This window comes from Anolis sagrei, chromosome 1 (assembly GCF_037176765.1).
Source record: "Anolis sagrei isolate rAnoSag1 chromosome 1, rAnoSag1.mat, whole genome shotgun sequence".
In the NCBI taxonomy this organism is placed as follows: Eukaryota; Metazoa; Chordata; class Lepidosauria; order Squamata; family Dactyloidae; genus Anolis; species Anolis sagrei.
In genome coordinates, this window is record NC_090021.1 from 179197664 (window position 1) to 179210608 (window position 12945).

A 12945-nucleotide genomic window follows, 5' to 3' on the forward strand; every position below is an offset into this window, starting at 1 on the left:
TTTGTATGTGAGTGCTACTGCCTTTTTTCTTAAACTTCTTGCTGATGTGTTTTTGCACAAAATTGAAATTAACTATGCTAAGCTAGACCTTGGAAAATGCATACTTTGGGCTACAGCTCTGGGAATTGATCGAAATCTGGGGCAGTGGGATTAAAGCCCACTAATCATGTCAGGACTGTCTCACCACAAACCACTGTTGTGACCACTTCTGACTTTGTGATTGATGCAAAGCCAGGGTGTTGATGCAACTGTGCAGTGTAAATGCCTTGCAGCATCTTTCCTTTTCCAGCATGCGTGCAAAATTGTAACATCACAGCAGTAGTGTAACAAGGTTTTTGTGCCTGATTTCATGTCTTTCCCCTGAGACAGAATCAAAGCATGCAGCTATGCTATTTTATTTACTGCTCATTGAGCTTTTGCTAGCACTGGCAGTTGTTGAAAAGAGCCCTTCTTCTCTCCACAGGGCCTAGAAATCTGTGCCATAAGATCTATGCTTTTATGACCCTTCTCCTTATAGTACCTCAGAAGGAAGCCATTGAACATGATTTGGAATCAGGAGGATTATACCTTTCCTGCAGGTGAGATTTCTAATATGGCTCTAGTCACAGCGTGGCGTGTACGCCCTCTAACATTACATGTATTTTGACAACTTTCATTCTCCCTGGCTGTAAAAGCACTTTCAGGCTTGGTTACTTTTATTTCTACAATGTGCGTATATGCTTAATAGATATACTGTGCTCCATCACTTCAATAAAATGCTATTTGAAATGTTAGGAACACATACACAATATATATTTGGGCTTACAAGGGTAGAATGAAAAGTAATGCCTCCACCTTCGTAACTCCTCAACATATGGCAGTACTGGTATGCAGCAGGTACTAGCTTGTTCAGAAGACTCTCCTCTACAGTTCCATTTTAGCAGGAAGCCTTAGCATTGAACGGTTGTGTTGTTAAAGTGTGAAGTATGGAACCCTGCACAGACGGTCGGGCAATACAACTTAAGCAATGTGAAGTCACTGAATTCTTGACAGCTGAAGGTGTCACCCCAAAGGAGATTCATCAGAAAATGCAAGCTGTTTATGGTGATTGTGTTGATGTGAGATTGTGTGTCATTGGGTGAGTAAGTTTAAAGATGTTGAGGTGATACCTTCAGCTATCAAGAATTCAATGATTGCACATTGCTTAAGTCGCATTGACCGACCGTCTGCGCAGGGTTCCATATTTTACACTTTAACAACACAACTGTTCAATACTAAGGCTTCCCGCCAAAATGGAACTGTAGAGGAGAGTTTACTGAACAAGCCAGTACATGCCGCATACCAGTACTGCCATCTGTTGAGGAGTTACGAAGGTGGAGGCATTACTTTTCATTCAACCCTCATACATGCTTTGTTCATTTGGCAGGCACAAGGATTAAGGGTTGCACTGTTACATATGTTGCACTCAGATCAACCAGTTTAGCATTATGCTTCAATGATAATTATAAACAGCAGCTGATGTGACTGATGGACATGTTCTGCTCAATTATGCATGGTGCTATGTATTCCTGGTTAGTGTTATTTTCAGTGAAACAAGAAGACACTTGGTCTGGTTTGTTTCTTGGACAAATAAGACAATTGTACTACATCCTGGGCAACCAACTGTTAATACAGTTTAGAATATGAAAAATGCAAGGATGAGAAGGAGGCAGTTTGTCCAAGTTTTGACAAACAGAAATCGTAATATCATAATAGCATATTCTCCAGCATTTAACAGATGAAAACTAGGATATGTGTGGCTAAGTAACATTAGGGCATGGACAAGATGTAAAAAAATATGGATGAGGATGAGCATACAAGATAGGAGAGGCTATATCAGTTGGCTTTTGCTTGAGAATTCTGGGAAGAGCAAGGTTCCTCTTCTGCTTATTCTGAGTTCATTGAGAGCCAGTTCCTTTTGCACTTTGAACTCAGTCTGGAGCAACTGAAGTAAGCTGGGTTAAAGGGAGCCATGAGAGAAAGAGAGAGAAACTGGAACATGGTAAAAGCAACAGCAAAAAATAAAATAAAATAAAAAAATAATAGGATGACCATGAATTAATGAGGACTTCTCCAGCCAAATTGGCACTGTTGGGGAATTATAAATAAATCGTGTATGTGTGTGTGAACATGGGATTTTGTGTGTCAGAGAGGTGAAGAACAAGAGAACAAAAGCTAGAATCATAGACTAACATAGCAATTTGTATCCATATTTTTTAGATCTTTGTAGAAGCCTTCTAACCAAGGTGAAAGAAGAAAGTGCAAAAGCTGGGTTGCAGTTAAACATCAAAATAGCCAAGCTTCTGGCAACCGGACTGATTGATAACTGGCAAAGAGGGGGAGAAAATGTGGAGGCAGTAGCAGACTTTGTATTTTTAGGTGCAAATATTACTGCAGACGTAGACTGTAGCCAGGAAATCAGAAGACACTTACTTCTTGGGAGGAGAGCAATGTCCAATCTCAATAAAATAGTGAAGAGTAGAGACATCACACTGGCAATGAAGATCCGCATAGTTAAAGCAATGGTATCCCCCATAGTCACCCACGGATGTGAGAGCTGGGCCATAAGGATGGCTGAGTGAAGGAAGATAGATGCTTTTGAACTGCGGTGTTGGAGGAAAATTCTGAGTGCCTTGGACCGCCAGAAGATCCAACCAGTCCATACTTCAGGAAATAAAGTCTGACTGCTCATTGGAGGGAAGGATAGTAGAGGCAAAGATGAAGTACTTTGGCCACATCATGAGAAGACAGGAAAGCTTAGAGAAGACAACAATGCTGGAGAAAATGGAAGGGAAAAGGAAGAGGGGGCGACCAAGGGCAAGATGAATGGATGGCATCCTCGAAGTGACTGGCTTGACTCTGAAGGAGCTGGGGGTGGTGACGACCGACAGGGAGCTCTGGCATGGGCTGGTCCATGAGGTCATAAAGAGTCACAAAGAGATTGAATGAATAAACAACAAAAGAAACACATGCTAAATACTGCCATTTTGATGGGTCTATTTGTTTTGGAACATTTCCATATAGGCCCCATCTACACAGCCATTACAATGCGGATTGAACTGCATTATATCGTCAGTGTACACCCATACAATCCAGTTCAATGCAGTTAAATTGCATTATATGAGTCTACACACTGACCATATAATGCAGTTCCATTTGCATTATAATGTCAGTATAGTTGGGGCCTTATTTGCCTTAAACAAAATGAGATCTTTAATGTCTGCAATCTGAATCCTTTGTTTTATTAGTGCAGCCTTCATATTCAAGGAGAAAATACAAATATATGGAAGAAGTAAGTGTGTGTGTTGGAAAGAGGGAAACCAGCGATTCCTTTCTTTTACTTTCCAACTTGACCGAACACTTGGAAAGATTTGCCACTATCAGTGCCAGATATACTCTCTAATAATATAATATTTCAAGGAAGCATGTTTGTAGTTTCAGTGAAAAAGAGCTCAAAACCTCTGCAAGTTTTGTGTTCAGTTTGGAACCTGTGGATGGTTAATTTACATTAAAACATTCAGTTCTGATTCACTAGATTAAAACTGAGATTGTAGTTATTTAATCACATTTGTATCACAGTGTCCTCAAGATAATCTGGATAGGCCTGCCAAAAGAAGCTGGTCTTTTTTGCTGATCTAAGCTCAGATAGTGGTTAGAGATGACAAATCCCTTCTTGCTGGTCAGGCCACAATTTGGGCCGGCCAAAGGAAATGTTTTCTCATAACAGAAGAGACTGACCTATCCCTAGTCGGTGAATTTACGACTAGGTTTGAACTTCATTGTTGCTAGGGAACTGAACAGAAAATTCATTTAATGGTAATTTGTACATGCACTGTATCTTTCTCTCAAGAAGCTCAAGCTTGTGTTTTCCCCATTCCCCATTTTATCCTCACAATAATGACCCTTGTGATGGGCTTTGTAGAGATATCTCACTCAAGGGCCTCCAGTAGGTTTTGTGGGCAAGTGTGAACTCCAATCTCCAGAGCCAGGCACGTAGCCAGGATTTCGTTTCGGGGGGGGGGGGGGGGGCTAAAAAATTTTCAGGGGGGGTTTCGGGGGGGGACTGAGTTTCGGGGGGGGGCTGAGTCTGAGTGAAAGAGGGTCTAGCCTAGCAAACCTTTTGTATCATTACCCCAATACCCCCATACATATGGGATATATTGAGAATGGTGATCAAATCATGATATTAATAAACATAACAGTTTAAATAATGCACCAGTAAGGCCTTTTCGTGAACCACCATGAGAATTTCGGGGGGGGCTGAAGCCCCCCAAGCCCCCCCCCCCCCCGGCTACATGCCTGTCCAGAGCCCTAGCCTGATTCACTAAACTGCATTGCATCCATTCAGTATACACTCTGTATGTATGCCCTTCCTCATGGACTTTCTATTGAAACAGTGATTTCTATTGAACATGAGAACCCTCTTTCAAGTTAAAATACAGGAAAGGCTATTTAGTTCTTTAGCTTTCATCCAAGAAACATAGCCAGGTCAAGAAATGTTCATGCTTAAGCTAAAGAACAAGATGACATGCATGTTCAAGGGGTAAATGTACTGGAAACCTAGGGGTTTATCACACGAGGTAGGCAAATTGCAATTACAGAATGACAACAGCATCTTTGTCTTAGAATAATAGAATCATAGAGTTGGAAGAGACCTCGTGGGCCATCCAGTCCACCCCCTGCAAAGAAGCAGGAAATCACATTCAAAGCACCCCTGACAGATGGCTATCCAACCTCTGTTTAAAAGCCTCCACCACACTCTGGGGCAGAGAGTTCCACTGCCAAACAGCTCTCACAGTCAGGAAGTTCTTCTCATGTTCAGATGGAATCTCCTTTCTTATAGTTTGAAGCCATTGTTTCGCGTCCTAGTCTCCAGGGAAGCAGTAAACAAGATTGCTCCCTCCTCCCTATGACTTCCTCTAACATACTTATACATGGCTATCATGACTCCTCTCAGCCTTCTCTCTTGCAGGCTAAGCATGCCCAGCTCTTTAAGCCACTCCTCATAGGGATTGTTCTCCAGACCCTTGATCATTTTAGTTGCCCTCCTCTGGACACCTTCCAGCTTGTCAACATCTCCCTTCAATTGTGGTGCCCAGAATTGGATACAGTATTCCCGGTGTGGTCTAACCAAGGAAGAACAGAGGGGTAGCATGACTTCCCTGGATCTTAACACTATACTTTTTTTTTTTTTGCCGCCACATCACATTGTTGGCTCATGTTTAACTTGTTGTCCACAAGGACTCCAAGATTTTTTTTCACATGTACTGCTCTCAAGCCACGTGTCCCCCATAATCATGTCTTGGATTATCACATGATGTTGCTCCTTTCCTGCTATTCCCCTGATGGAAATAATTCTTTTACAAAAACTAATAATTGGTTAATAGCTTCCTTCTATAAAATAAATGCCTTCTAACTATCTCCAACTGGGAGAGTGGCAGGAGTGACGTCATGTGATGAAGCCAAGGCAGAGACTGATGTCCTCCTGTCATTTTGGTTTGCCTGTGATACGCATAAGTTTCTGTCCCTTCTCAGACAGTGGTTCTGAAGTAGCATTGGAGTTGAAGGCAGCAGCTTTATATGAAGAGAGATACAAGGCAAGTTGCTCAACACACAGTTTGCTTCTTCCACCAGCTTCCAACTCAGCTTCTGTTCCTCTCTGCCTGGTGATAGGGCCATCCTTCCCTCTGATGGCTTACTCGATTCCCTCTGAAACCCAGAAGTAGATAATGGTTGTCATCCCTGGGATTAGTCACTTGCTACATCATCATATTGCCTGGAAGTACTGATCTATGGATGGAAGAAATAATGCCTGGTTACACATATTTGCCCCAATAATTTTGTTTCCATGAAAATACAAAGGAAAGTTTTCTTGAGATTGCCTCTCTTGGCCCAGTAATTCCTGCATGGGATGTGCACAGTCTATACATAACTGCAGCACAGGAGCTATTTGGCACTGGGCTTCCCTACTGCCACTTGAGGAAGAGCAGGATGGTTTTCTTGGCAGAGGAACAGGTCACTTGAAATAGCATGTCCGTAGAGACACTTTGATCTAAGCTGATGTTCATAAGGTTCACACCAAAAAGCAGTGTGTGTGCCTCTTTTTTGTGTGTCAGGAGTGACTTGAGAAACTGCAAGTCACTTCTGGTGTGAGAGAATTGGCTGTCTGTAAGGCCTGGATGTTTTACCATCCTTGTGGGAGGCTTCTCTCATGTCCCTGCATGGGGAGCTGGAGCTGACAGAGGGAACTCAATCCGCTCTCTCTGGATTTGAACTGCTGACCTATTGGTCAGTGGTCCTGCCAACACAAGGGTTTAACCCATTGCACCATCCTGTGTATTTCTGCTATCCTTACCATTATTATGTATTGGGAGAAAAGGTGCCCCCGGTGGCACAGGACTGAAGACCGACAGGTCGCAGGTTCGAATCTGAGGAGAGGCGGATGAGCTCCCCCTATCAGCTCCAGCTCCTCATGCGGGGACATGAGAGAAGCCTCCCACAAAGATGATAAAACATCAAATCATCCGGGCGTCCCCTGGGCAACGTCCTTGCAGACATCCAATTCTCTCACACCAGAAGTGACCTGCAGTTTCTCAGGTTGCTCCTGACACGACAAAAAAAAAAAAAATTGGGAGAAAAAAAATCTGACTTAAGCTGTGTGGACTGGAGACTTTTCCCTACAAAGCCTATGGCATGGGAGGGCAAAACAAAAGAGAGTGAGTAAGCCTGCTGGCACAGCTTTTGAAAAAGACTGTCTGCTGTTATACAGTGTGCTGAGAAAATTCATCCTTCCCCTCACTTAACAATCACTACTGAGTATTGCAGCTATATTCAGAGGGATCAAGGATGCTAAAGCAAGGGTGATACCTTCCCTTTTAATCAAACCATCTGAATGCTTTGATCCTCCAATCCTCAACTCTGCTGTGCTACTGAACAAATCCCTTTGGAGTCAGGACAACAGGGGAAAAGTGCATTTACTGAGTATGCTTGGCATTTTTATTGTTTTCATTAGAAACATATCCTTATCTAGATGACAGGCACTATTGATAATTTGGAATTATGATAGCATGCCTTTTGTGTGTTTCTTGCAGCTTTAGATGGAATCTGCTGATCCCAGAACATATCCTGGCAAAAACAACTAGTGCAGACTAGCTGTTGTCTCTGTTATGATACAGACTATAACACATCAGCATGGTCGAAACAGTCATATTGCTAAACGGCTTGTCTCTTGCTGTGGATCAGTTAAATATCAGCTGTGTGTATTAGCCATATGATCTGCTTGGCAGACTCAGAAACACTGTCTGCAGTGGGGTCTGAATCAACATTTGATTTTACATTACTGTGCTTCCATATATCAAACTATATCAATTCTCTTGCAGAACAGATGGCAGCGTCGTATTTGAATGTGCTTGAGTAATGGTATTTGGTTCATTGAAAATACACAAAACTGGGAACAGCTTAAAGGATTTAATCCTAAAAGCTTAACTTCTGGGCAGCAGCCCTTTTTAATATGGTGCTGGATCCCACTGTAGGGGGAGGAAAAACCCACTCCAGCACACAGAGATTAATGCTTTGCCATCATTTCCATTAACTAAAAATACCACACCTCCCCCTTGTTTTACTGCAGATTTTTAAAAGTACACATTACTGTGCCATTACTGACCCACTCTCATCTCTGTGATGAAGTCCCATGTTTCAGAGATGGTCAGGGACAATTCTGTCCTAATATGACCGCATTTACCTCCATGATTTTGATCAATGTTCTAGAAAGCATCATACTGCCCAGATGAAGCTAAGTAATGTTTTATATGTGTTTATTTGCGCTACAGACTCCACTCAGTGAAACAAAGAAGCAGCAGGCATGGCTGAGTGCCTAGCCTATTTATCTAATAGCTTTCTGAAAAATGAGTAACAAAATCTTTGCCATCTAAAAATATCCTAATTCCTTACTATGTAAAGATGTGTATTTTTACAGTGGCATTATATATGTATGTATGCATGCATGCCTGGCAGTGTGTATATACATGGTGGTTAGCTAATTTTCAATGTCACTTTTCCACCAGTGAGTGCAAGCGTATGATGGCTCTCCCAATTTTATCTACAAAACAACCCTCCCTGATTTTGGGAGAGTCGCCTGATTATTGTTACATAGAAAGATTCATAACTTAGTAAAGACTAGAACCTAACTACCGTATAGTATAAGCCAAGTTTTTCAGCCCTTTTTTAAGGCTGTAAAAGCCCTGCTCAGCTTATAAGGAAAAATACATAAAAGTTATTTATTATAAATAAAATTAAATAACTTTAATTTATAACTTTAATTTAACTTTTATTTATATCTTTTATTTATAAAAGTTATTTATTATTTTACTATGTTATTGTCATTATTTTATTACATGTATTATTTTACTCTATTATTATTATATTTACATTATTTTACTCTTTGTTGTTGTTCTTTCGTTCAGTCGTTTCCGACTCTTCGTGACTTCATGGACCAGTCCACACCAGAGCTCCTTGTCAGCCGTCACCACCCCCAGCTCCTTCAAGGTCAATCCAGTCACTTCAAGGACCCATCCATCCATCTTGCCCTTGGTCGGCCCCTCTTCCTTTTTCCTTCCATTTTCCCCAGCATAATTGTCTTCTCTAAGCTTTCCTTCCTTCTCATGATGTGGTCAAAGTACTTCATCTTGGCCTCTACTATTCTTCCCTCCAGTGAGCAGTCGGGCTTTATTTCCTGGAGTATGGACTGGTTGGATCTTCTCGTGGTCCAAGGCACTCTCAGAACTTTCCTCCAACACCACAGTTCAAAATTTTACTTTACTCTATTATTACATATATTATTTTTCTCTATTGTTATTATTTCATTTATTATTTTACTCTATTTTATTATTATTACATTTATTATTTTTCTCTGTTTATTATTGTTATTACATTTATTATTGTACTCTATTCTTACTGTTATTATTACATTTCCATTATTTTACTCTATTATTATATTTATTATTTTACTCTATTATTATTGGAAGGATATGTAAGCACATTTAGATTGAAGAAGGTTAGAATAATGGTTTAATCAGAGTTGGACAGTCTTATCTTAAATTGCAGTTTTATGTAAATATTCAAAAACATTTAACCTACTGATGCCTCAATTAATGTAATTTAGGTATCTATTTTTATTTTGAAATTTACCAGTAGCTGCAGCATTTCCCACCCTCACCTTATACTTGAGTCAATATGTTTTCCCGGGTTTTTGGTGGTAAAATAAGGTGGCTCAGCTTATATTTGGGTCGGCTTATACTCAAGTGTATATGGTATGCTATAGGTAATCATTTGTGGCCAAATTTGATTGTCTTTTAAGGGTAGAGTCTTGGTAGTGGGTCTGTAAGTGACTGTGGAGACCTATTCTGGATTGCATGGTCTGTCACAATATGTACGTAAGTTTTCAGGTAGAAGGCGGTCATAACAGAGGTTTGCTTAATGCAAACCTCTGTTGGCACATTACTCCCTTTCGCCCTCTATTCATGTGTCTTCAAAATCCATAGCACTGTTGGCAACAGCTGACCTACAGTTAGGATGCTTGAGGGCCAGGAATTGCCAGTCTTCAGTGTTTATTCCACATTTTCAAATATTAGCGTAAAATCCATCTTTTGTTGTCCACCGACATTCCATTTTCTGTTCCTAAGTTGAGAATCAAGCGCAAAAACTGAGGTCCAAAGAAGGACTAGCAAACTTAAGGACATCTGGTAGACAAAAAAGAAAGAAATCCAACACTTTGCAGATACCCACTTGAACCTAAATCTCAGAAATTATATGTCAATAACCTTCTGCACTATACTACCTCTTTTTCGTGTGCACTGACACACAGTAGGGCCTGAATTCTGTTCCTAGTCCTAAAAAAACTAGATCCATTGAATCAGTTGGATTTGGTTATGTTTTGACTCACACATCGCATTTGTATTCAGTACTGAAAATACATTTATTTATTTATTTATTAGGAGCATTTCTATCCTGTCCTTCTCGGCTCCGAAGAGGGACTCAGGGCATCTACCAACAGGCACAATTCAGTGCCGAACAATAAAACAAGCATAATATACAATTAACCTACATTAAAAACAATTATAGATACATTAAAACAGTTTGCCATTTCACATCGTCTTCCAAATCAATCCATTGCAGTCAGCTAAAAAGTCAGCAAATGCTTGATTCCATAACCAGGGTTTGAGCTTCTCTTGGAAGGTCATGAGGGAGAGGGCAGATCTGATCTCATTAGGGAGGGAGTTCCACAGCCGAGGGGCCACCACTGAGAAGGCCCTGTCTCTCATTCCCACCAAGCGTGACTGCGATGGTGGTGGGGCCGAGAGCTGGGCCTCTCCAGACAATCTTAAGGTTCTTGGGGGTTCATAAAGGGAGATACGCTCAGACAGGTAAGCTGGGCCAGAACCGTTTACATAACAGCTGCAATCCTACTGGTCAGTCTCAATTAGAGGAGGCCATTCAATCAGTTGTTGAATGGCCTCTTCTAACTGGGGATAATCAACAGGATTGCAGCCATTATGTATTTTTACTTCTTCAAACAAATACAGTTCCCAAATACAGCTTTTGCCATATTGTGGAATACCCTAACAACATTGTTTCTGTTCCTGGTTTGAAAATGTTATTTCCTATTTAATTGTGAGCTACTTACTTTGAACATAGTTGTTATACTCCAGAAACCTTTTGTGGCTGCCACAAACCATGTTGAATTGGTTGAGACTCGATGAGATATTCATTGAAAAACGAGCAAAATGTGCTGTGGGATGTCCCACAAAAACAAAACATTGCGGGTTAATAAACTTTTTCCATATTTTTATGATAGAGCTATTTGGGAAATGCCATTTATAACCCAGGAATAAAAATTGTGTTACATAGTGTAATTACTGGTTTTGAAAAACACATAAACAGACTTTTATGTAACGTAACAGACTGAACGTACAGTGTAGGAATAATCTGTGGGCTGGGTGTTCAAACAAAGGGTGGGAGCAAAATACTTAGATGAGATTACCCTCTTCAAACTCTTAAAGAAATAGCCGCCATCTTCAATCAACGAGGCACTTTGACATGCAAGGAAATGGTCACTATTTCTGCTGTCCATGGTGCTCTTCAACCCACTTCTGTCATGACCAAGCTGCAGAGACACACAAGAAGCTTGTGTTCCCTAAAGGTCCACCATATAAAACAGAGGTGGCAGTTCATATTCTTGTCCCTCAGGCAGGGACAATGAACATTGGTAGAGTAGGTAGTATACAGTGAATGACAAAATAATGGCATTACCTAATGTTCAGAAAGCAGCACATTAGGCATAAGAATAGCTTCTGAGTCCTACAATAAGCTCTACAATATTGCAGTGCTACACATATATACATGGAAGTACACTGGACTGAACTCAAATGCACATACTTCAGAGCAGACATTTGTTCTTTACAATGCCCTGGCACAACTTCAAATACTTTTGCCATTGGAACAAAAAGAAAAACCTTGCTCAGCACTACTAAATAGTACTGTCTTGATCCTCTCAAAAATCAGTAACAATGTATTTATTTTCATGGATTTGGACTCTCGCCCAAATGTTCAGTCCCAGAATTTGACCACGAGCCAAGTCCAGCTACATGTTAAATACCTTTACAGTCAGCTCTAGGATGAGGTCATAACCCAACGAAAAGCAGTTTGGGTGCAATGGCTGGGTCTAAGGCCTAGATACTGGAAATCCAAGTTTAAATCCCCATAAGGAGCTTGTGGAAAGAGGGGTTTTGGCTGCTTCTCAACCCACTCTACTTCTGTGTGGGGAGATAGCAAACTAAGGCTCTCTGCTTATTTCTGATAGAAACGGCTGCTATTTTGCTGAGATAGTTGCATGGGATGATGATGATGTTAAGGTTGGTGAGACAAGGTACAACATGGTTAAAACAGTCTGATAAAATACAACTCTATTAAAATACATATAAAAATACACACAAGACCAGCACGCATGTATCAGGACATATATTTGCTACCGTAAAGCATTTCCTATATCCTTAAACTAGAACAGGTAGTTATGGTAAGTTAAGGCAGATAAGTAATGACCTTTCTATTACGGAATTTTAAAAAATCATTCTGCAAGATGGTCATATTATTATTATTATTATTATTATTATTATTATGTTTATTTATATCCCGCTTTTTCTTTCCATAAGGAGACTCAAGGTGGCCAACATTAAAAACAAAACAATTCAAAATATACAAATATTAAACATCATTAGTATTAAAAATAATTCAGATTAAATCTGTAAAAACATAAATATGTCTGTTTGAAGTAAATCTCACTAAATTTAATGTGGGTTGTTCTCAGGTCAGTGGTAGAGGGTTGTGTTCTTGTTTCAAGCTACATCAGTGAGTAATTGGGATTCAAGGTGAAAAAAGTGGCCGTCAGCTGACTTCAGTTTAACATGGGACCCTTTCACATTACAGAATTATTGCAGTTTGATCTGACTTTGATGGCCATGACTGCATCCTGTGGTATCCTATGATTAGCAGTTGATGGGAGTGGCAGCCTTGGTGCTCCTCTGACGTCTCTGCGAATCCCAGGTTTTCATAGATTGCAGCTATGGGAGTTGAAGTGGTACGAAAGTGCTATAACCATGTAGTGTGAGATTATATTCATTGATCTGATCTTATTGTATTAGAAGTGTCTGTAATCTATTTTACATGAACTCTCCTGAGGAATCTGTACAAGGACCAAGTAGCAACAGTCAGAACTGACCACGGAACAACAGACTGGTTCAAGATTGGGAAAGGCGTACGGCAAGGCTGCATCCTCTCACCCAACCTTTTTAACTTGTATGCAGAACACATCATGCGATGTGTGGGGCTGGATGAATGCAAAGCTGGGGTGAAAATTGCTGGAAGAAACATTAA